Here is a 26,327-nt window from a genome sequence, read left to right as displayed (position 1 = left end):
AGTATTACTTATATTTTGAATGCAAGATATTTTATTTAAATCATTCTTTGTCATAAAAATGTCATGGATATAATTTAGATTTATTCCTGTGCTTGTTGAATTCTGTTTATGAAACATGTTTTCTATATCAAGTATTTAATTGATCTATATTCTTCTAAAATTGGAGGATAATTGTGAATTGATGTTTCCTTGCTGCTGTAAAATCATCTCAAAATCACTTATGTGAGCCCACAGCTCTGGTTGATTTTTATAGAAGCCTGGTGTTACAGCAAGGATATGTGCTTATGGCTGTGTTCAGGAGTGCTAGCTTACTGAGTAGATTGCAAATTCCTAAAGATAATATTACTGTGTCTTTTTGTCTCTCTTGTTCCTGGCACACTTTCAAGTTCAACCTCAGGTTTTAAGTCCTACGTATGTAGTCCCTGGCAACTATCATCAGTAAAACAGAGTATTTTTATAAGCTGTAAAGGAATGCTTGACAATACTATCTACCTTTTAATATATTGGCTGATAATTTATAACCTATCCTTTACATGTTAGGGAAATACATGTAGATCTCCAGAGAGAGTCTGAGGATAAACCAAATCAAATCCTCCAGGGAAGGCATCTTATTTCTTTCTCATTTATATTGAGGCAAACCATGATGGAATGGATATGGGAGGTTCCCTTAGGAGGTTTCCTGAAACTTACCACATTTACAGACTGCATTATACCTGTTGATTCATATGGCAATGAATGATAAAACCCAAGCACTTGTTTTGGTCATTGAAGGGGTATTTTCATTTCTTCTTCCATTTGAGACCATGACTTTGAAAAAGAAATAAAAGGTAAAGAGTATCAAGTAGCACCCTTCTAAAAAAGCAAAAGAAGACAAAAAAACTAGGTTTTCTTAACCAGGGCTTATGCTGTTAATACAACAGACTCCCTATAAGGAATATAGTACATCTGAATTTATCTGGAATCTTGCCAAACTGATAAAAAGAACTCTAAACTAAAATTTGAGGGAAGGGAAGAATAATGCACAGATAAAATGATAAAATGAGATAAAAGTATAACCTAAATTGGAGGCAACACAATAGCTGAGAAAATGTGTCAGTGATTCACAAGAGAAAATATGGGAAATAAATATACCAGTTTTGCTACCAAAAAATTAAATAATTTTTTTATTTTTATTTTTATTTTTTTTAAGATTTTATTTATTTATTTGAGAGAGAGAGAATGAAAGAGAGAGCATGAGGGGGGGAGGGTCAGAGGGAGAAGCAGGCTCCCCGCCGAGCAGGGAGCCTGATGTGGGACTCGATCCCAGGACTCCAGGATCATGACCTGAGCCGAAGGCAGTCGCTTAACCAACTGAGCCACCCAGACGCCCCTGAATAATTTTTTTTAATAGAAAAAAATCTATCTTAAATGTGTTCCTCTGGTTCCTATAGTACTTTGCAAAGGTTTCTTTTTAAAATATTAAAAAGTAATTGACTTTGTTTCAGCTGTATCTCTGATCAACACTTTTTTACACTAGTACTTTTTAACTAGAGTTGATAAGATAATAAGTCAAAAAAATAATAATGAAAATAGAAAAATATGATCTAGGCAAGACAAACTTGCTGAGGTGCAGGTATTAACTGGATTGCGCCAAGAGGAGGTTATATGCTGTGCAAGTAAAATAACACCTGTTGAATTATGTGGAAGGAGTCCCTGCTTGGAAATCATTGAGCTACTAGGTTTAAGTCTGGTGGAGAACTTAGCATGAAGAGTACAAGATAAGACACACAAACTGATAGTATATGGGTGTCAAATACAAATATCTTAGGTAGATGAAGAATATGACTGCTACTCTCCTAATGCAAGTTTCAGATCTGGTGTAGAGGCAGATAAAGGTCATGGTTGGAAACTACATTTCTATACTATGGAAGCATCATTCTGCTAAAGCAAAACAGTTGGTCCATTCTTTACTGACCTTGCTCATATGGTAGATTATGCTACAAGGGAGTATGATGTTCTGGACCTAGTTACAGCGAGTAAGGATGAAATGGAGGTTACGAAAATTGTTTTAATGGAATATGCCAGAGCCATTTTAGGGTCTATAAAAATAAAGAACATGCTAGCCACAATTAGGTATGGAAACTTGGATGTTGTTTAGAAAGTAGATTTTTTTAATTCCTAAAATCATAGAAATATTAGATACAAACCAAAAGGAAGCTGGGTTAAAAAGGAAATGGGAGGCTCACAATGAAATCCTTAACATACTATAAGTACTAAATGGATCCACTGACACACCTCTATGCACCCCAGGGGGGAACAGAGTCATAAAGAATTGAATGAAGCTCCTCACATATCCTTGTGGACTGTATGGAGATTTGGGGCTCAGACAATGTAAGTTTGGTTGCATTTGGACCAGGATGAAGGACTTTGAATGTAGACTGGTGTTAACTTCGGGGCAGGTCTCTACATTTGTTTGTGTAATTTTCAGTATTTTAATCATTGACTTAAATGAGTATATACTTAGCACATTTGCAAGTGAAATAAAGTTAGAAGAATGGATCAGATATTGGATGGCTGGATACCTAGACGAATAGGATGGGGTGTGTGTGTGTACAGCAATTTCTCTCTTATTTCTTGCTTCATACAAACAACATTTTATTTGGGCTTGCAGCAAAGTGCTGAGGTCAGAGGGGTCCCTCCCACAGCTGCAAGGGATGGATGAGTCACAGTGGTCTAGACTACCATCCTTTTTAGGTAGTAACTGACTTAAAGGAAGATTGAGACAGTTCTGACAGAGGAGATGTAAGGCAAAGTGTGCTGGGAGCAGAGGGCCTCTGGGAAAGATTGTCATCCCTGATTAAAAAGAATGGTTTAAGAGATCAGAGCTGTGGCTTGCCTCTGGGTATAGTTGACTCTGATGCTTGTGATTGACTAGGAAAATGCCCAAGGGAACTCTCTGGGGGTAATGAAAATGTTCTTCATCTCAATAGGGATGTAGGTTATTTGGGTGTATGCATTTGTCGAAACTCATGCAACTGTACACTTAAGATTTATCCATTTAACTTAATGTAGTTAATTTTTAAATTCTTAATTACAAAGTGACAAAGGTAGCAGGCCTTTGAAAAAGATGCCCATCTCTTCCATCCTGCTTTCAGATGTTATCATCTGAAGGTATGATGCTTGGAGCTGCTGCCACCATCCTTGCCCTTGATGAATGTATCACTGACACACTGAAGTTAGCAGCTAACAGAGGAGAAAGGCTAGGTCCTCATCATTGCTGATGTGCTGAACCAACCCGGAACTCACAAACCTCTGGACTTGGAGTTACGTGAGGGAAATTAAGGTCCTCAGAGTATGAACTACTTTTAGTGGAGTATTCTGTTTCTTGCACCAAAAGCATTATATCTGATACAATCTGTATAATTGGAAGGTGCTGTACTTAGGTTTATAAAATGATTTGTACAAAGATAGCCCAGAAGGGACCAAAATTAATAATAGTTAAATTGAAAATCATCCACAGATTTCTGCTTTTTTTATCCACAGATTTTAGTTAATTTCTAGCACATTACAAGATGTCAGCCTGATGTAATTGCCCCAAAATACCAAAAATTCATTACTGAGTACACCAATAGTATGCTGATGTAGGTCTCACTGCTCTTGGTGTAGGTCAGGCAGTATTTGCACTATTATCTCTGATTCTGAGTACTACATTCTGACTCCCCTGACAATCACCACTGTTACTCATTTATTCTCACTAAATATATATTTGCCTGGGTGACTGTCTTTTACTTTAGTTACCATACATACTGCTGATGACTTTGAAATCATAACTTGAGCCCCAGCTTGTCAGAAGAGCAATAGAACTGTCTTTCTCACTATCTATAAAATGCCACACTGGTGCCTCCAATTTCTCATACCAAAAACATCATCCCCAAAACTTAGTGTTCTGTCCTCTCTAACCCTAATTTGCCAGTCCCCAGCCTGCTGGACTAGAATCCTTAGTTTATCCTTGATTCCTCCCCGCTTTACCATTCCCACAGGGACTCAGGTTCCATCTTCTATCTCTTGGAATGGGTGTCTTTTATCTACCCATTACGTCTGCTTTAGATTAGGACCTTATCACAGGCACACAGTTTCAAACAGTTCTCCCACTTCTAGACACACTCCTGTCCCATCTCCTTTCTACCAGTGTGATAGAGTTCTGTGCCTAAAAAACAAGCCTAATCATAACCTGTTCCTGCCTTAAGTAAATAGACCTTTTGCTGTCATTGTTCTCTCTCCTATGCTTTTGCTGACAGTATGTAATTAGGATGCCTTTACTTGAAATTCAGGCCTTCACATGTCCCCAAACCAAACTTTCTGTATTAAATATTTGAATGAATATTGAATGGTTCTTTTCATCTTCCTATTTCTCTGGCCTCTCTTCAGTCTCCTTTGAGGATTCTTCATTCTCAGTCAGGATTAAACGTTGTTATTTCCTAGGTTTATTCTTAGGTCTTCAGTGCAGAGCTCTGCCTGGCAAACCATACATAAATATCTAACTGCCTAGTGGTCACTTGCTCCTGTATGTCCCATGGATTATCTCATCATCTTTTCTTGTCCTTGAAGATCTAATGCTCCACTTGTCTTAATGAATGGCCCATCCATCTACACAGTTGCTCCAGGTTGGTGTCCAACAATCACTAAAACCTGTTAATTCTGCTGTCTAAGTATCTCTTCAATCTCTCCCCACCCCCCACTACTACTTCCTCAAAGCCTCTCATCCAGGTAAGAGAATTCTGTCCTTATTAGCTCATTATCACAATCACCTGGTGACCCAGACCTAGAGTCAGAAACTCATCGTAGGGCCCCCAAACCTGCATTTTAAAAGGCTTCCTTGGTAATATTAATAATCAGCCAGATTTGTGGACTGAGTAATCCTTGGGAGATTGTTACAAAAGCCTTCTTACTTGCTTCCCTGACTCTAGGCTGTCCTTTGACTCCATCTTCCCTCTTCTGCCTGAGTTACTCTTTTTTTTTTTTTAAAGATTTTATTTATTTATACTTGAGAGACAGAGAAAGAGAGAGAGGCAGAGGCAGAGGGAGAAGCAGGCTCCCCACTGAGCAGGGAGCCCAACGCAGGACTAGATCCCAGGACCCTGGGATCATGACCTGAGCCAAAGGCAGACGCTTAACCATCTGAGCCAGCCAGGCGCCCCTGAGTTACTCTTTATTATGCAGTTATGAACATGTCACTTCTCATATCAGAATTCTTCAGTGGGTTTTCTTCATCTATCCCTACATTATAAAATCTAAATCTTAGCAAGACAAACAAGAGTTTTCATAATTTGAACCCACTCTACTTATTCACACTTCCTTCCCACCACTCCTTCCCATACATTTGATATACTAAGCAATCTTTGATGTGATCATAGAAGCAATGTCATTTCAGGCCTCATGTTTGTCAAGCTGTGGCGCAATGCCTGGCATTGAAAATTCCTTGAATTCAGTAGATGGACTCTATTCATTTTACTGAAAATAATGTGCCTGATCACAATTTGTACATGATATGAAATCAATGTCAGTATTTTCAAAATAATTGAATAAAATTGAAAACATGATAGTTTACTGAGTACTTCATGACTGCCTTATTTTAAGAAAAGATACTAGATGCCTTTAAAGATTTTAACAGTTCTGGAAAGAGCACTGAAAATAGAATATGAAGGCCTGTATTTGTTTTTTTTGTTTGGTTTTTTTTGTTTGTTTGTTTTATTATTATGTTATGTTAATCACCATACATTACATCATTAGTTTTTGATGTAGTGTTCCATGATTCATTGTTTGTGTATAACACCCAGTGCTCCATTCAATACGTGCCCTCTTTAATACCCATTATCAGGCTAACCCATCTCCCCACCCCCCTCCCTTCTAGAACCCTCAGTTTGTTTCTCAGAGTTCATCGTCTCTCATGGTTCGTCTCCACCTCTGATTTCCCCCCCAAGAAGGCCTATATTTGTAACCTGGCTACTCAGCAATATGACTGGGTAATTTATAATATCTGTTTCCCTTTCCTGTTATGTAAAATGGCAAATATTCTATAGATTTATTGTGGGATTCAAACCATTAATGCTTGTAAAAGTATTTTCAAAGCCAGTTAAATAGTATAGAAATATAAAGTATTAAATTGGGGGGGGTGAGAATATAGGATGAAGAGTAATTGATGAAGACCTTGGCTTACTTTGAAATGACCGGTCAAGGATACTTCAGTAGATATATTTATCAATAAGCTTAGGGCACAGAGTTTAAAACTCTAATCTAGAATAAGACAGAATGGGTTAGAACTTCCAGTTTGTGTGCCTCTGGGCAAATTATTCAGTCTCTCCTTCAACCTTAGTTTCCTCATCTGTAAAATGGGAAAACTATCACTAACTAATTTGGCTGTTTTTTGTTATGATTAAATGAAACAAAAATAGCAAGTTTTCAATAAATTTTAGCTTGAAAAGAAATCATTAGGTTCACATCACCTTTATGGTATTATCTTACTTCTCTTTACCTAAAAGGGAATCAGGCTTGATGATGGAAGGAAAACAGAGTCAAAAGCAGAAAAATAAAGTTGACAATCAGATGTGTTACTCATGACAGGAGAGTTACTGCTTCTAGACATTTCTTACTATTAATTCACTATTATAGTTTTTTTTTTTTATTATGACTATATTAAGTATCCTCTTTGGAAAGGCAAGAATTGAATATGATTGTACCTTCAATGGATGGAAAATTGCGATTTTAGTATTTAAGCATCTATTTAGATATGTTTTCTGAAAATAAGTTATTTTTTTTAAAGTGGAAGTTTTATGGAGGAGTGAAGTATTTAAGTGGCTCTGTGAAAAATGGGATTTCAACACGTTGCTGGAGAGAGGAAGTGAACAGGAAAACAGAAAATCTTCCAGGAGAAGAATATGCTTTACGTCCTGTGTTCTTTGTGTAGTGGTGACCAGACATTTCTGGCCAGACCATAGGAAGTAGCACAAGAGCTGCATAGCAGAGTGAACCAGTATGCAGCTTAACTATGGAGTTAACAATTATAAGAATAGAAGAACGATGAGATGTTTTAAGAACAAGATGGATTTAATTTAAGCTGTACTTTAGATTTTTACTTTTTTTTTTTTTTTTTTTTTTTTTTGGTGCAAGCAGGAAGTTGGTGTGGCTCTTCAGTGAAGCTTTTCTGTAATAAGCTCTCAGGGGAGTAGCCTAATGTCTGTTTCTACTCAGTTGATTCTGATCAGTGCTGCAAAATTGATCATGGCTTGTACAATGCATTCATCAGTCCCATTTCCAGACAGGCCTCTACCGGGGGCCAAGGCAAAAATAAGGAAAAAGATTTATCTATAGGACTCCTCCTTCAAGTCCACTTTTTCTCTCATTCTCTGGGAGTGAACTAAGGTCGCTTTAAGACTTTTCCAGATTCTGCAATGATTTGGGCATATCCACTAGATCTCATTACTTTAACCAAAGGAATTTTGGATAGACCTCTTTGGACTGTGACATTTGGAGAAATCTGTAGTCTGCTGGAGGTCTGAGAATGTACATGTTTGCTCTTGGCATTTTAATCCACATTTTGCTGAATTTGGCAAGTAGTCTTCATAGTTGGTTCTTTATAGTTATGGCCATTTCTTGCTTAAGGTGCAGCTTTCTTTTCTCTTTCTCATTATTTTGGTTTTTGTAGGTTTCAAGGAAGGAGCATAATAGAAGCACCTTTATTTTGACAAATTGGAAGGTCAAATCTGTATTTCTAAATAACTAGGTTAGGAGAAACTTATCTTTCAAGTAGACCTCTAATAACTATAGTTTAATTTCTCTAGCTTCAGAATAATTCTAGAGTCTCTCTTCATAAGAGGATCTAAATCCAAGACTTAGTGAAGTTTTTCCCTCATATTTATCCAAGAATTACCTTTATCATCCAGATTTTTACATACGCAAAATTTGGTGGCTTAAATATGGTTTAAATAATGCACCATGTAATCTAAGCTGAATTTATTAAATCTAAATCATTATTGAGTGCCTGCTATGTGCAAAGCATTGTTCTAGGCACAAGGAATACATCAGTAAGGAATAGACAAAAGTCTCTGCCTTTATGACGCTTATATTCTAATGAAGTTACAATAAACAATAGTCAATAAATAATTAAGAACCTAGTATATCAGGTGGTAATAGGTTCTGTGGAAAAAAAGGGAAAGAGAGAATACTGGTAAGGTAGGGGAATGGCATTCACTCATTTAAATAGGATGCTCAAATGCTTCATTGGCATGGGGACATTTGAGCAGAGACTTGAAGGAAGTGGCAGCAAGCCATGAAGACACTTGAGAGAAGAACATTCCATATAGGGGAAGAAGAGGAGTACAAAGCCTTAAGGTGGGAGTATACCTGTTTTTGTTCTGTTCCATCTGTTGATAAGGCTAGTATGGTTGAATTACACTGAGCTAGGGAAAAAGGTAAAGAAATGAGACCAAAGAGGCAACAAGACACCAGATCATGGATGCTCTTAAAGGTCATGGTAAATACTTTGACTTTTATTCTGAGAGCATTTTATTAGACAGTATTGAACAAAAGAGTGCCGTGACATGACTCACATATTAAAAGGATTACTATAATTCCTAGGCAGAGGATAGACTGTTGAGAGGGATAGACAGTAGCAGAGAGACCCACTGGGAGTTTATCACAATAACCTGGTTAAGAAATGATGGTGGCTTGGGCCAGGGTAATGGTAGTGAAGGTGGTGAGAAGAGCTGACAGGTGAGTTAGGATATGAATGAACAACACAGTAGGAGGTACTAGAGACCCCAGTTAGGCTAGAGAATATTTGAGATGGGAGCAAGCAGGCTAGAAGAGTGGTGGGCTGTGAACAGAGTAGATATTTACATTAGTAATTCTGGAGGTGGAGCAGTCTGGAGTGATGAAGAGATTTAGGTTGTGTTCATGAGAATAAGTGACTGAAGTGGAGAAGAGAAAGTCATTCGAAGGAGATGGTTAAAGGGGATGAATAAAGATACTGATGTTTTGTTCATACTGGCCCTGAATTTACCCAGGAAGATGGCAGATACTGAGGTAGACGGGAAAGATGTGAGCCTGATCTGCCTAGTATATACATACTGTTTACATACTTTGTGTATAAATATGCTTTGTGTATAAATTACATTTATGTATATTTAATAAGGCTATATATAATACACAGAATGTGATTAATATGTTGCTCAATATTGATCTAGAGATACTTAAATGAGTATCACTGTATTCCAAATGAACATCTTGTGAGACTGTCTTTATTAGACAATGTCACTATTGCCCATTATATCTTTAGGAATTTCTTTGAAATTGACTTCAGAACATATGTCATTCATGTGTCCTATTGGACATTGTTATCATTGGACTGGGAGATCCTTGTCCTTTAAAGCTACATTTGATAATGGGAAATAATCAGTAGTCCTTTTGAGCCACAGCAGATCACTAAGTTGGGAAGTAGTGATTAAATATTAACTTTTGTGTTTAAAATTGAAACCGGCTATAAAATAATTAGGCTGATTTTCCTGTGTGACTCATAAGCAAATTCAAAACAGTTGAAAAATGTTCTGAGCAAAAGCAAAATATTAGAATAACCTTTCACAGTGATTAGTTTGAAGGAAGTGCTCACTTATCAGTATGTGGTATGGCAAGTTTGCTTACAAAGTTCAGTCTTACTCCTGTAGAGTAAAAGTCACATAAACTGGCAGATCACATAAACTTCCTAAATTATTTCCCATATGTTTTTCATGCTCAAGAACACTGCATGTGTCTTTATTTTTCATTTAGGGCTACAGCCTAAACAAATTAACTTCAACAAATGTACATTCACTTTTTTAAATATTTAATACCTACTCTGTGCAAAGCTCTGAACTAAGGGCTAGGCCTCTTCAGAAAATAAACAAGACCTGTCCCTGCCCCAGAAGGAACTTACAGTCTATAACAAACACACAAAATCAGTGCAGGAGCAGAAGGGCAAAAGGGAGGAGGCTTTATGCCAGGTGTTATGCTAACTACTTCTGTACATATTATCTCATTTACTTCTTACAGTAGCCCTGTGAAGTAGATGAACTTAATTCTACCTTGAACGTGAGCAAGTCGAAAGAGTAAATTATTCAGGGTCAAGAGAAGTAAATGACAGAGCTGGGTTTTTAAACTCAAAGTACTAATTACAGGCCAAGTATAGGAATAACCAAAATCTTAGTTTAATTTGAAATATCAGTGCCATGAAAATTTATACATTTATTCAATATGTATTGTAGTAATTTAGTGTCAGGGAAGATTTCTGTTCTGATTCTAGTCCTTTATGCGTTTGCTACTTCTAACCTTTGCTATAGCTCCTCAAGAATACTCCAAACTGGGTAGCAGTGGAGTCATAATAGGAAATAAAAAATGTTTTGGTTTTTATGTTGTTTGATGCTTTGTGATTTGGCTGTGTTATCTTTCTGTGTGGGTGAACTTACATAGTGAAAGTGACTAACTTGTACTCCCCAAAATGTTGTTTTGAGCACCTCAGAACTCAGAGGTAGCAATAAATTAAAATTCACTTGCTCATGTCTTAAGATCAAGCCTTTCTTTGGACAGTGAGCTATACATTTTAGATTGGTTCTGAGTTTGAAGGCTAAAAAATAGTAAATGATGTTTAAGAAACAAACATAAAAGTGTATAATAGAATGCTTGCATGACTCACATAGGCACCTTCTAGTAGTGGTGACTGATTATCAGTGAATGTAAAGCATTAAGTAATAAAAGTAGTATTAGAAGTTACCGCTTAGCTTGGGATACTTCTGTGACTCCAGTCACATATTTACAGTTCAGATTGCTGTTAATTTCTTTTTCCCCAAACATTTTGTTTTGTAGAGTGTTTACAGATAAACACTCAAAAGTCATGTTTGCTCAAGAATCATTGGAATAGATTAGATATATCTGCCCGGTGTTAATTTCCTTCTTATTATGAAGAATACTTAACAGAAGACAGACTAAATTGCTTTGCTTATGAAAACATCGTTACGCTCTGCAACTTTTACTTACAGTAAGATGGCAATATTTTGGGACTCACACCTCAGAAGTTGCCTATTTTATTTTTATTTATTTATTTACTTTTTAAAGAGGGGGAGAGAGAGAGAAATGAGAAGGGGCAGAAGGAGACAGAGAATTGTAAGCAGGCTCCATGCTGGGCGTGGCACGGGGCTGGATCTCATGACCCTGAGATCATGACCTGAGCTGAAATCAAGAGTCAGATGCTTAACCGACTGAGCCACCTGGGCGCCCCAGAAGCTGCCTATTTTAAATCATTACATTCTGTGTATTTGGCAGGTAGTGATCCTCAGTAAATGGCGAGTGAATATTTGTAGATTTTCAAAAGATTACTTGAATTTGCTTTGGTACTGAATTTCTGCTGTTTTCTTCAGTTGGTCTCCTAGGGATAGAGTTCATATTTCTGTGAGCCAGGAGTGCCGAGAAAGGAATATCCCTCCAGGGGCAGCCCTTACCCAATAACGGAGGAGCATGCGGGTATAAATTCCCAGCTCGTTTACTCCTTGGTTGAAATAATACTATTGTGTTATGTAGTGTTTCCCAGAGCTTTCCCCTAAGTCTGAGCCTCAAAACTACTGTAAAATCTCAATTAGCTTCATAATGATACCCTTACTAGCTACCTTCTTCCCTCCATTATCACCCATTTCCCTGCTGAACCACTCAAACTACTTGCCCTTGTTGCAAGGTCTAATCTGGGTTGGGTGGGTAGGAGTCCAACCCACGACATCTCAAATTCTCCTTCAATGAAGCACTTGCTCCTCCTCCAGGTGCAGTTAATCCCCGTCTCCTCTGTTGTCTGAGGGCGCTTTCTTTGTCCTTCTATTAGAACAAGTCTCAAATTTTGCCTTGGGTGAGTTGCTTTTTTCTCTTGTATTGAATTATAAGTTCTTTGAGGGTCAGAACAGTATTTCCTATTTACTTATCCTTCTGCTTTTCTCTAAAAGTTGTAGAGTAACTCTTGCATTCTTGTGTCTTCCAAAACACTTATTCTAGTTACTTGTATTTACTCAAAAGTCTGTTGAATTGCATTATGTACACCTAGGTAAAAGCTAACTCAAATTTATTCTAGGAAAGTCATGTAACTGTTCTGGGAATTAGTACTGATTCACATTTCTAGAGTATACAATAAAAGTTTGCTTAACAGAACTCCATCTGACTAATTTGCCAGATTAATCAGTTCTCTGCATTTGCTTTTAAAGCATACTGACTGCTATCCATGGCAATTCTGAAGGCTTGTGACTAATAAACTATTCTCTTATATACTTGTTCATTACCAGTTTTACTTTATGCTATCCAAGAGTTGCTGTCCTTTTCTAAAACTATTCATGCCAGTTTATTGTTTGTGGTACCTACATAATTTAATTAAGCAAATGCAATGTTAATGCAACATGATAGCTATTTGTAGGAAAATGGTGCCAGAGTAGTTAATACAAGCTTTTGTAACAGATTCTGAAATCTTAGGGGTTCAACACAATCCGAAGTTATTTCTCACTCCACAGAGCAGGGAGTTGAGCAACTCCCCTCCATTTTGTCCAAACCATCCTCCAAAGTTGCTTCAGCAGAAAAAGAAGGGGTTGAGAATAATATGGAATAGTTTTATGACTACACCTGGAAGTGGCTTAACATACTTCTTACATTCCATTGAGCAGATCTAGTCTTATTGCTTTTTCCTAACTGTAAGGGAGGCTAGAAATGTAGTCTTCCTGGTGCGTAAGGAGAGGACACGGAGCATGCAAAGAGATGGTATTATGTACACAAAGAATTATTTCTGTTGTAAAAGATAAGTTGAATACATTGGAGAGACTTGATAAAGATTTAAAGGCTTTATATTTTTACTCCACATAGGGGATACATTATGGTTTATACAAGGAAGAAGGTATGGAATTCCAAGCTCTTGGACATTCCCAAACAAATGCCCATATCAGAAGACTGGAAAATAAATGAACATTGAAGATTTATAAAGTAAAAAAAAATAATAATAATGTATTATTTATATGTGTCATTTTTAAATATTCCTGTTTTAGTTTACTTTTGGGGTTACCTAACCTGCACTTTTCCTTATCTAATAGGATACAAAGGATTCTTCTAGAGAACCATTATTTTATACAGTTGGTAGCAGGCCTCTGGAGATGGACTGCTTAGTTTCAAATTCCAGCTCTGACACTTACTAGGTGTGTGACCTTGGACAATCTGTTTTTACTTTCTGTACCTCAGTTTCTGTGTATAAGAAATTTAGACAGCAAAAGTATATATTTCAGAGGGTTATTGTGAGGGTCAAATGAATAAATGTATAATAACTACTTAGAAAAATGCCATGCATGGAGTAAGCACTATATTAAGTGATAGCCAGTATTACATTTTGATTGTCATCATCATCATCATTGTAAGATCTGATTCCACAGTTTTCTACTGAGTGACCACACTATAAAGTGACATTGTAATAAATACTTGTATGGGGCGCCTGGGTGGCTCAGTTGGTTAAGCGACTGCCTTCAGCTCAGGTCATGATCCTGGAGTCCCAGGATCGAGTCCCGCATCGGGCTCCCTGCTCGGCGGGGAGTCTGCTTCTCCCTCTGACCCTCCTCCCTCTCATGCTCTCTGTCTCTCATTCTCTCTCTCTCAAATAAATAAATAAAATCTTAAAAAAAATAAATAAATAAATAAATAAATACTTGTATGACTTAAAGTATTTTGGTTGAAAACAACAAAAAGCAACTTTGGCTAAAATCAGACTAAAAAAAACAAAAAATAAAAGAATTGTTTGGAAGTACCTGGGGTATTTCACAGAACAAAAAGCAAAGCTGAGGGGCACCTGGGTGGCTTAGTCGTTAAGCATCTGCCTTCGGCTCGGGTCATGATCCCAGGGTCCTGGGATTGACCCCCGCATCAGGCTCCTTGCTCCCCGGGAAGCCTGCTTATCACTCTCCCACTCCCCCTGCTTGTGTTCCCTCTCTCACTATGTCTCTCTCTGTCAAATAAATAAATAAAATCTTAAAAAAAAAAAAAAAAAAAAAAAGCAAAGCTGAGCACATGAGTAAGATGGCAGTGTAGGAGGCCCCAGCCCTGGTTTGCCCACAAAAACAATGATTTGACAACTAATGGATGAAAATAGCTCAGGGAAAATTCAGGGTACAGTGAAGAAGCTCCAGCAACCAAGTGCAGCACAAAACCCAAGAATGGCCACATAGATAAGTGTAAGAAGCAGTTTACCTGTATTGGCTTATTCCGTGGGCCACAGCACAGCTTGGTACCAAGAAGGATCCTCTTGGCTTTCACTTCCCTCTGTGGAGGTAAAGGAGAGCCGGAGGGCCCCAGCAGCCCTCATTGCCCCATTGACAACCACAGCCTTCACTGCTGAGGACCCCTGTAGTCTCTGCTATCGCTTGCAACAGCTGAGTGCAGACACCAATGCAAAGTAATAAATGACATGGAAAATCAAGAAAACATGACGGTAGCAAAGGAACACAGAAAATTCCCAGGAATTGACCCTCAAAGAAATGGAGACCTATGAAATGCCTGACAAATAATTTAAAATAATTAAAGAAATTCAGCAAACTACAAGAAAATTCAGAGAGACAACTCAATGAAATCAGGAAAACAATACATGAACAAAATAACTTCAACAAAGAGAAACCATAAAAAGGACCAGTCAAATTCTGGAGTAAAAGAATATAATGAATGAAATGAAAAAAAAAAAAAAAAAATGCAGTAGGGAGCTTCATCAGCAGACTCAGTCAAGCAGAAGAAAGAATCAACACACTCAAATAAAAGTCAATTGAGGGGCGCCTGGGTGGCTCAGTTGGTTAAGCGACTGCCTTCGGCTCAGGTCATGATCCTGGAGTCCCTGGATCGAGTCCCGCATCGGGCTCCCTGCTCGGCAGGGAGTCTGCTTCTCCCTCTGACCCTCCCCCTTCTCATGTGCTCTCTCTCTCATTCTCTCTGTCTCAAATAAATAAATAAAATCTTTAAAAAAAAAAAAAAAAAAAAAAAAAAAAAAAAAAAAAGTCAATTGAAATTAGCCAGTCACAGGATTAAAAAGAATGAAAAAGAATAAAGAGAGCCTACAGGATTTATGAGACATCAAGTAATCAATATGTGCATTATAGAAGTCCCAGAGGAGAAGACAGAAGGGGTAGACAGCTTATTTAAAAAAAAAAAAAAAAAAGGCTGGAAACTTTCCAAATTTGAGGAGGGAAATGGGCATCCAGATTTATGAAGTTCAAAGGACTTCAAATAAGATCAACTCAAAGAACACTATAATGAGACATTATAATCAAATTGTCAAAAATCAAGGGTGAAGAATTTTGGAAGTAGAAAGAAAAAATGACTCATCACGTATAGGGGAGCCCCCCCCCCCAACACTAAGATTATCAGTGGATTTCTCAGAAGAAACCTTGTAGGAAAGGAGAGGTAGAAGGACATATTCAGAGTCCTAAAAGAAAACAAAAACAAAAATAAGATACCTGGAAAAATTATCCTTTAAAGAATGAAGGAGAGATAAATAACAAACCAAGGGACAAACAAAAACTGAAGCCAAAAACAAAAACTGAGGAAAATTGTCAACCCTACACTTCCTTAAAAGAACTGCTTAAGAGGGACGCCTGGGTGGCTCAGTCAGTTAAGCGGCTGCCTTCGGCCCGGGTCATGATCCCAGGGTCCTGGGATCGAGTCCCGCATCAGACTCCTTGCTCAGCGGGGAGCCTGCTTCTCCCTCTCCCTCCCTGTGCTTGTGCTCTCTCTGTCAAATAAATAAAATTAAAAAAAAAAAAAAAAAAAAGAACTGCTTAAGAGAGATCTTCAAATTGAAATAAAAACATGAACATGGGCACCTGGGTGGCTCAGTTGGTTAAGTGTCCAACTCTTGGTTTCAGCTCAAGTCATGATCTCTGACTTGTGAGGTCAAGCCCCAAATGGGACTCTGCGCCCTGTGTCCAACTCTGCTGAGCATGGAATCTATTCTAGATTCTCTCTCCCTCTCCGTCTGCCCCTACCCTCACTCTCCCACATATTCTCTCTCTCTCTAAAATAAATGAATAAAATCTGTTAAACAAACAAACATGGTAAACAAGGCAGAAGCATAAATCTCACTGTAAAAGTAAAAATATAGACAAATGCAGAATAACATTACATTATAATAGTGATGTGTAAATTATTTCTAATCCTAAAATAAAAGTTAAAAGATAATCTATTAATGGATATACAATTTAAAAAGAAGCAACCTCTGACTACAGGAAATCAAAGTGTGCCAGGGATGGTAAAAGTATAGAATTATATGTGACTGAAGTTAAATGGTTATCAGTTTAAAATAGATTACTATAACTACTGAAGTATTTTATGCAACCTCAAGATAACCACAATGAAAAAAAAAAACCTAATAGTTACACAGAAGATGAGAAAAGAACCAGAGCAAATCTCTTCAAAAAAATTAGATAACAGAAGAAAAGAGGAACAAACAAATCAAAACAGAAAACAATGAACAAAATGACAATAAGTCCTCATCTATCAACAGTTAAGTATAAATGGATTAAAAACTCCAAAAGGCAGAGTGACTGAATGGATTTAAAAAAACCAACATCCCTTCAGCAGTTGATAAAGAAGATATGAGATAGATTTGTCACAAGACAAACACCATATGATTTCACTTATATGTGGAATTTAAGAAACAAAACAGATGAGCATGGGGGGAAAAAGAGAGGCAAACCATAAAACAGACTCTTGACTATAGAGAACAAACTGAGGGTTGCTGGAGGGTACGTGGGTAGGAGGATGGGTTAAATGGGGGTGATGGGTACTAAGGAGGGCACTTGTGATGAGTACTAGGCGATATAGGTATGTGATGAATCACTCAGTTCTCTTGAAACCAATGTTGCCTTGTATGTTAACTAACTAGAATTAAAATAAAAACTTGAAAAAAAAAGAATTAATCAGTCAATTGAACATCTAGCAATATACTCTCCACAGGGGTCTCGCTAAGGACACACAGATGCTGAAAGTGTAAGAATGGAAAAAAGTATTGACTGAAAATGGTAACCAAAAGAAACTAAGTGTGGCTATACTTATATCAGGAAAAAAAATAAACTTCAAGTCAAAAACTCTCTAAGACAGAGAAGGACATATTATAATGATAAAATGGCCAGTTCAGGAAGATTTAGCAATTGTAAACATATGTGTGCCCAACACATATCAAGCAAATACAGATCTAAAGAGAGAAATCGACAGCAATGCAATAATACTAGGAAATTTCAACCCCACTTTCAATAAAAGATAGAATATCCAGACAAAAATTAATAAAGAAACAGCTGACTTGAAGAACATCATAGCCCAAATAGACCTATCAGACATGTTCAGGAGTTTCAACCCAACAGAAGAATATACATTCTTCTCAAGTGCACACAGAACATACTCCTGGATTAATCACATCTTAGATGACACTACAAATCTTAACAAATTTAAGAAGATTGAAATCATCCCAGGTATCTTTTCAACTTCAGTTTAATGAAACTAGAAATCAATAACAGTAAGAAAATGGGAGAATTCACAAATACTTGGAAACTAAACGATACACTGTTGAACAACATTGGGTCACAGAGGAAATTGAAAGAGAATTTAAAAAGCATCTTAAGACAAATAAAAACAAAACCACAACTTACCAAAACTTATAAAATGCTACAAAAAGGAAGGAGGAACATTTAAGATGCTTAGGAGGAAGTTTATTTTGATAAATGCTTACATTAAAAAACAAATTTCTCAAACATCCTAACTTTACAATCGAGGAACTGGGAAGAGAACAAAGTAAACCCAAAATTAGCAGAATAAAGGAAATAATGAAGATTAGAGCATAAATAAAGAACAGAAAAATGATAGAAAAATCAACAAAACTAAGTTTTTTGTGGAAAGGTAAAAAAAAAATTCAAACCCTTAACTAGACTTACTAAGAAGAAAGAAGATTCAAAATCAGAAGGAAAAAGGAGATATTACAATGGCTACCTCAAAAATAAAAAGGATCATAAGGGATTACTGTGACCAACTATGTGCCAACAAATTGGATACCCTAGAAGAAATGAATAAATTTCTATGAACATACAGCCTATAAAAACTGAATCAAGAAGAAATAGGAAACATGGGAGATTGAATCAGTAATCAAATAACTTTCAACAGCAACAACAACAAGAAGTTCAATACCAGATGACTTTCAAAGAAGATTTAATACCAGTCCTCCTCCTTTTTTTTTTTTAATACACAATTTTTATTGCATCTTTAAAATATCACAAATAAGTCAGAGGAATCATCTGACATCCTGCTCTTTCTGTAGCTGGACAGTTTCGATCTTATCAGCCTGCTGAGCTGTTCTTTTTCAGAAACAGATACCATCCAAAATTTTTCCGATATCCTTGTTTTTAACTGTTGTGGCTTGCTGAATTAAAGCAACTGAATTTGATACAAGTTCAGTGTTGTTTCCTTCAGAAATTAATCATCTTTCTGAGCTTGAGATACTGAACAAGCAATAGCTGGCCTCATTCAAACCCTGTGGATGTATTTTTCGCCCATCACATTTTGGATTTCAACAAGCAAACCATTGTCCTGAATAATGACATTGATGGGGAAGGGAACATACACAGACCCCATCTTGTAATGGAAGCCCAGTATAACACTTCAATCATGTTCTATACATGGCTACAGACAGATAGTACAAATAGTGGTCAGTTCCTATTTTCCCACCATTTGTCAACCTGGAGCCTCTTCTTTTTCTTTTCAAGGAGACTGAGTTCTACACTGATGGGATTAAAATCCCCCCTTCAGAGTTCCTCTGGGGCCCTTCACATAAACAGTGCTTCAGACAACACTTCAGAGTGATGTCAACATTTTCTGAAATGTTGATAGTTTGATTGCTGAGAATGGTCTTCATTCTCACAGAAGATACAGCAAAAAAAGCAATATGAATCCTTCTTAAACTCTTCCAATAAGCAAGAGGGCATGCTTTCAAACTCATGTTAGGAGGTCAGCCTTGCCCTGATACTGCAGCAGATAAAGTCACCATAAGAAAACTACAGCCCAGGGGCACATGGGTTGCTCAGTCAGTTAAGTGTCCAACTCTTGATTTTGGCTCAAGTCATGATCTCAGGGTCCTGGGATGGAGCCCCGTGTCAGGCTCTACACTCAGCAGGAAGCCTGCTTGAGGATTCTCTGCCTCTCCCTGTGCTCCTCCCCACTGCTCATGCTCTCGCTCCCTCTCTCAAAAATAAATAAATAAATCTTTGAAAAAAATTACAGCCCAATATCACTGAGGAACACAGATGCAAAAGTCCTTAGTAGAATCCTAGCAAACCAAATTCTATAGCACGTTAAAGGATCATACAACATGACCACATGAGATTTATTCCTGAAATACAAGGATATTTCAATGTACACAAATCAATGTGATATATACCACATTAACAAAACTAAAGGGAAAACACATGTAATCATTTCAGTAAATGCAGAATAAACACAAAACATTTATAATAAAATCCCTTAAAAATACATATAGAAGGAACTTACTTCAACACAATAAAGGCCATATCTGACAAGCCCATAGGTAGTATCATAATGGGGACATACTGAAAGCTTTCCCTCCAAAATCGGGTACAAGGCAAGAATGCCCATTCCTGACACTGCAATTCAACACAGTACCAGAAATCCTAGCCAGAGCAATTAAAAAAAAAAATAGATAGGCAGAATGAATCAAGTCTGAAAAGAAGAAGTTGGGATGGTCTCTTTGCAGAAGATATGGTCTTATAGAAAGCCCTAAAAACTATGCCCCCTCAAGAAACTGTTAGAATTAATAAATGAATTCAGTAAAGTTGCAGGATACAAAATCAACATAAAAAATTAGTCATGTTTCTATACACAAACAACAAAATATCTGAAAAGGAAATTAGGAAAACACCTATTCATATTAGCAACAAAAACAATAAAATGCTGAGGAATAAACCAAGAGGAGAAAGACTTGTACACTAAAAATTATAAAACAATGATGAAATAAAAAGATAACAAACGAATGCAAACACATCCTGCGTTCATGGATTGGAAGAATTAATATTGTTAAAATGTCTGTACTGCCCAGAATGACCCACAGATTCAATGCAATCCCTATCAAAATCTTAATGATGTTCTTTACAGAAATAGAAAAAAAAAAAAAAGTCCTAAATTACATACAGAACCATGAAAATCCCCAAATGGCCAAAGCAGTCTTGAGTGAGAAGAGCAAAGCTGGTGGCATCACACTATAGTAATCAAACTGTATGATACTGGCATAAAAGCAGACATATAGATCGCGAAATGAAGTAGAGAGTCCAAATAGAAATCAATGCATCTACAATCACCTGATCTTCCACTTGGGTGCCAAGAATAACTAATGGGTAAAGGACAGTCTCCTCCATAAGTAGTGCTAAGAAAACTGGATATTTACATGCATAAGAATGAAATTAGATGTTTATCTTACATCATACATAAAAAGTAACTCAAAACGGATTAAGGGCTTAAACATAAGACCTCAAACTATAAAACTCATTGAAGAAAACATAGGGGACAAACTCCTTGACATTGGTCTTGGCAATGATTTTTTTGGATATGACACCAAAAGCACGGACAACAAAAGCAAAAATGAGTGAGACTACATCAAACTAAAACCCCAACTTTGTAGTATTCTGCACAGCAAAGGAAACCATCAACAAAAGGAAGAGGCAGCCTACAGAATGAGAGAGGATATTTGCAAACCATATATTCAATAAGAGGTTAATATAAAAAAATTCATGTAACTCAATAGCAAAAAGAAAAACAATAAGTGGGCAAAGGATCCAAGTAGACATTTTCCCAAAGAAAGCATACAAATGGCTAACAGGTACATGAAAAGCTACTCAACATCACTAATCATCAAGGAAATGCAAATCAAAACCACAACAAGATACTATCTTACATCTCTTAGAATGGCTATTATCAAAAAGATGGGATAAAAAGTGTAGATGAGGATGTGGAAAAAAGAGAACCCTTGTACTGGATGGAAATGTAAATTGGTTAGCCATTATGGAAAACTATGTGCAGGTTCATCAAAAAATAAAAATAGAAATCCTATATGACTCAGCATTCTCCCTTCTGGGTGCATATCCAAGGAAATGAAAGTAGTGTCTCAAAGGGATATCTGCACTCCTGTGTTCATTGCAACATTATTCACAGTAGCCAAGATATGGAAATAATGTAAATGTCCATTGACAAATGAATGGATAAATAAAATATGATGTATATATCTACAGTGGAATATTAGTCATAAAAAAGAAGGAAATTCTCCCATTTGTGACAACATGGATGAACCTGGAGGACATTATGGTACATGAAATAAGCCAGTCGTACAAAGACAAATACTGTATGATCTTGCTTGTATGTGGAAATCTTAAAAAGTTGAACTCCTGGAAGCTAAGAGTATATTGGTGGTTGACAGGGGCTGGTAGAGGGAGACATGCAGAAGTGTGGTTAAGGGGTACAGAGTTTCAGTTTTGCAAGATAAGTTCTGGAGATCTAATATACAGCAATGTGAGGTTGGTCAGAGACATACTTTGATTGAAACACTGTGACCAGTAGGAGAAGGGTGGTTTCTTCTGTCTTCCCTTAAATTAAGGGAAAATGAATGCCAGACATGCAAAAAGGTTAGTCATCCACTTTGTGCTATAAGAGGCAAAAAAGATGAAATGCCCTTTACATATTAAGGTCAGGGATGGAGAATGGGACAAGCATATACGTAACTGGCACAAGCAACAAGTGATCCAGGTTATAATGTATGTGTGGAGCAGATAAGACAAGAAGAGTGGGCTGAAGGCCTTTGGATAGCAGAAATAAGAGTTTAAATTTGTTCTGGTAGGTGGAAGGAACTAAAACTTGTCAGGAAAGGAGTGACTTGCATTGGAGTTCTAAATTAGAAAATTTGACATTCGTGAGTTGGATAAACTGAAGGAGAGAAGAATCAGAAGAAGTTGTTTTTGTTTCATCAATCTGTTCATTCAACAAGCATTTATTGAATGCCTGTTATGCAGCCAGGAGGTATTCTATGAGCTGAAGAAATAGCAGTGAATTAAAAAATAAATAAATAAATCCCTGTTCTTATAGGGTTTGCCTTTAGGCCAGGGTACACAGTAAACAATTAAGGAAATTAATATGCCATTTGATGATAGATTCTACAAGAAAATTAAACCATGATAAGGACTTGACATTAATGGTATATGAAAGAAGAGAGAGAAGTTCAGGGCACTGCTTTATATAGAAAAGTGAAGGAAGGTCCCTCTGAGCTAGCATTTGACCAGAGATCAAATGATGTGGTGGAGCAAGGCATGGAAACTTCCGGGGCAAGAGAGCATTCCAGGCAGAGGGAACAGCAAATGAAAAGGTCCTGAGTCTCGCACTTGCTAGCTTGCCAATGACGGTAGATCACTATTCAAACCCCTCTGCACAGCAATAAAAAGTAGAGCTTTTCCAAGTCAAGACTATGAACGAAGAAAATATGGTGGGCTAGATTATCAACGAAAAGCACAGATATTAAGATTATATCTGAAATCACCATAATAACATACAGACACCTAAACCAATCTTAAAGCAATAAATACTGTGGCAAAAATAAAGCAGATTGACAGTAACTGGGGAGGTTGTTTTGATGAGAGCCTCTCAATATTACAATCCCTGTATTGGATTGTAATATTAAGATCTAGTGTCCAAACACTAATGCTTAATGATGTATACAATGATCTTTGATTTAACCAGTTTTTGTGACAATTCCATGCTCATTCCTGTTTTAAGTTGAAATGACTTGCCATTTTCTGTAAAGCCATTTTTAATATACTTAAAAGACAATTAAGGTTATATGTGTGAATATTGTAGTTGCAGTTTACAATGTAAATGTAATAAGTTCAAAATATATCCAGGGTTTGACTACTTCTCACTTCCGTCAGTTCTGTTTCCCTGACCCATGCCTAAGAATCACAGATTTCTTCCCAGAAGTATACATAGTGAAGGTCTAGAAAGTGCTACTTTCTTATTCAATTTGCTCTGTTTATTTATGTAAAGATAACATCCTATTGCTTTTGAGTTTTAAGAAAACATCTTTTTTTTTTACAGTCAAATTAAGATTTATTTTGCAGATAGAGGTAAGTCACAGAGAGTTTTATGGCATTGTAAAGAGTGGTCTGTAATCAGCCAGTCTCATTAGTTGGGTTCTGGTTATGTGCAAAGTAGCACTGTTCTGTATGCTCTTTCCTATAGGAGGCCTCAGGCACAGGCTATTACCTCAACTTGTGATCATATCAACATTGCTGTCTCAACTTGTGATCATATCAGTATTGTTCTCTGTCATCTGCTCTCCCTGTCACTAAATCTAACCAAATCACCTGTTACTGTTTGGACCCCAGCACACCAAATACAGCTGACAGCTACCTCCTTGTTATAATAGCTTCTTTTCGACCTACCCTCACCCACCATTATATTACTTAGGTTATAAGAAAATATACTATTATCGGATTCCTAATACCATAGAAATCCATCACATTTCTTTAATGGCTGGAAATTAATACTAATGGGATGGGAGATGTAGAAGTCGACATTGTTATGTTTATTCATTTAACAAATAAATATTAAATACCAACTAGATGCTGAGGATACGTTAATCAAATTCTTGACCTCGTGAACCTCAAAGTCTGGGAGTGACAGACAAAGAAATATAAATAAAATTGTTAATTACAAATTTGAATAAGTACTGCGATTTTTAAAAAGCAGGTTAATAAGAGCACAGTCAGGGGCAGCCACTTGAGATGGGATTGTTAAAGAAGGTCTCTCTGAGGAGGTGACACAGGAGCTGAAGGATAAGAATGCAGCAGCTGTGCTAAAAAAAAAAAATGGTAGAAAGGCATTCCAGGAAGAGAAAACATAAAGGTTGAATACTTGAAGGTAGGAAGGGACTTGGAATAAAAGAAGGCTAATGTGACTGAGGCATAGTGAGGGAGAGGGTAAATGGTATAAGAGGAGGTTAGAGAAGTAGGGAAGAGCTGGGTCAGGGCTGTGTAGGTTATGGCAAAGAGTTTAGATTTCAGTCCAGAAATAATGATAAGACCTTGATAGAGGAGTAACACCATCCCATTTACATATAAAAGCCTTGTAGAAGGTATAATGATTGAAATAATTTAAGTGAACAGTGATGTTTAGGACTGGGGTGGCTGTGTGCATACAAGTGAATGAATCCCAGTTTATTTTGGAGGTAGCACTGACTGCACTTGATGGTGGGTTTGATGTGGGTGGGAAAAGGAAAAATTAAGGTAGATTAAGACATTGGGTTGAGCAACTGTGTGCCATCTGTTAATCAGGGGAAGACTCAAGGACTGACAGATTTTTTTGCTGATAAAGTATAAGCTCAGGTTTGGACATACTAAGTTTAGAAGCTTATTAGACAGCCAAGTAGAGTTGCCAAGTAGGCAGTTAGATAAAAGTGATGTGAACTCAGGAGAAACATTAAAGACAAGTGGAATTTGGGAGTCATTAGTGTGTTGGTTGATTTAAAAGCCATGAAAGTGATTGAAATCATACTATATGGGAAAGGAAGACTAATTTATATCAACTCTTGAGTCATTCCAACTTCAGCCATTTATTTAACATGTATTTATTGAGCTCTTACTCTACTAGGCACTTTTCTATGGCATTGTAGTCACAGTAGTGAGTAAAGGAAACCAATTATTTGCTTTCATAGAACTTTTATTTAGTTAATGATACAGAAAATAAACCAATAAGCAATAGATATATAACTTGATTGTATATATAGTGAAGAAGCAGCAATGAAGGAGACTGTATGGAGTTGGTCAGTGAGATAGGAATTTTTTTTTTCCTACCAGTGATGTCCTGGCAGCTAATGGAAGAGAGTAGTTCAAGAATAACTAGTTACCTGGATCAGATGTTGCTAAGAACCTGAGTAAGAGACTAAGCTGGGACAGTTTCATCTCTTTCTGCAGAGTGGTGATAAGAAACAAAACAAAACAGATTTGAGGGCTTTGAAAATAAAGAAGTAGAGATAGTGAGTGATGACAGCTGTTTTGAAGGAGTTAGCTATAAAGGAAAGCCAAGAAATGGACCATAACTAGTGGGAGAAATGAGATTAAGGAAGTTTTGTTTTAAAAACAAACCGAAAAGATACAATTCCAGAGCACGCTTGTGATTAATGGGAACGATCTAGTAGAGAGGGAATGAGGGGATAATTGAGGGAGGGAAATCCTTGAGAAAATAAGAGGAGATAAGATCCCTAGGAGTGGGGAGTGTGTGGAGAGAATGGCTGATAGGATCAGCATCTTCTCTTTCATTGTAACTGGAGGGAAGGCAGAAAGGATGGAATGTTTGCAGATTTGATGGTGAGGCAGTGAGTAGCATCTATTCCAGTCTTCTGTTTTCCCAATGAGCTATGAAGTGAGAATGGATGGAAAGAGGTTTGAGAAAAGAGAAGACATGAAATGTCATGTTGGAGGGTGGAAAGTCAAGTTACTAAAGAAGTATAACAAAATTGCCATGCATTAGAGAGGACTCACTCAAGATTTATGATAATAAATTTAACATAAAACAGTCAACTAATTCTATACTTTTCCCCCAACCACTTTCATTTGCTTAATTCTCAGCACAGAGAAGGCATATAGCTGGATTTGTCCAAGGTTGTACTTTTTCCAGATGAATACAATGATTAGAAACAGGATGAAGAAAATTAAGTGTATTAGCAAAGGAATGAAGAATCATGAAATGTAAGCTGATTAAGGAGAGAACTGAAAACAGGAAGAATGCCCAGGGGATTGTGAAAGGTTAGAAAAGGGATATTACTCAATCATTTGGTTTACCCATTCACTTCAGCAGTTGAGCCCCTACTAGCTTGTAGTAGGGGCTCATGGTTCTAGCCTTGTGGATCTATTCATAAGCAAGACTGACCCAGTTCTCTCACAGAAGAGGGTGAGATGGACAAAGAATGAGAAACAGTATTTTCTTTTAATTTTTTTTTCTTAGTATGGTTGACCCACAATGTTAGTTTCAAGTGTACAACATAGTGATTCGACAAGTTTATACACTGTGCTATGTTCACCACAATTGTGGCTACCTCGTGTCCTCATACAACACTATTACAGTATCAATGACTATATTCCTTATGCTGAGACTTTTACTCCCATTCATTCCATAACCAGAAGCCTGTGTCTCTCACGCCCCTTCCCCTATTTCGCCCAACCACACACTCCCTCCCC

The 26,327-nt window shown here is 37.1% G+C and overlaps 1 protein-coding gene across 7 annotated transcripts in view; it reads left to right on the top strand.

Annotated features, from left to right (window-relative positions):
- FAM13A (family with sequence similarity 13 member A) overlaps positions 1-26,327 on the top strand; it is a 417,768-nt gene that overhangs the window by 215,726 nt on the left and 175,715 nt on the right. The window lies entirely within an intron of this gene.

This window comes from Phoca vitulina, unplaced genomic scaffold, assembly GCF_004348235.1.
Source record: "Phoca vitulina isolate PV1807 unplaced genomic scaffold, GSC_HSeal_1.0 scaffold3, whole genome shotgun sequence".
In the NCBI taxonomy this organism is placed as follows: domain Eukaryota; kingdom Metazoa; phylum Chordata; class Mammalia; order Carnivora; family Phocidae; genus Phoca; species Phoca vitulina.
This window is presented reverse-complemented; position numbering and strand designations above follow the sequence as displayed.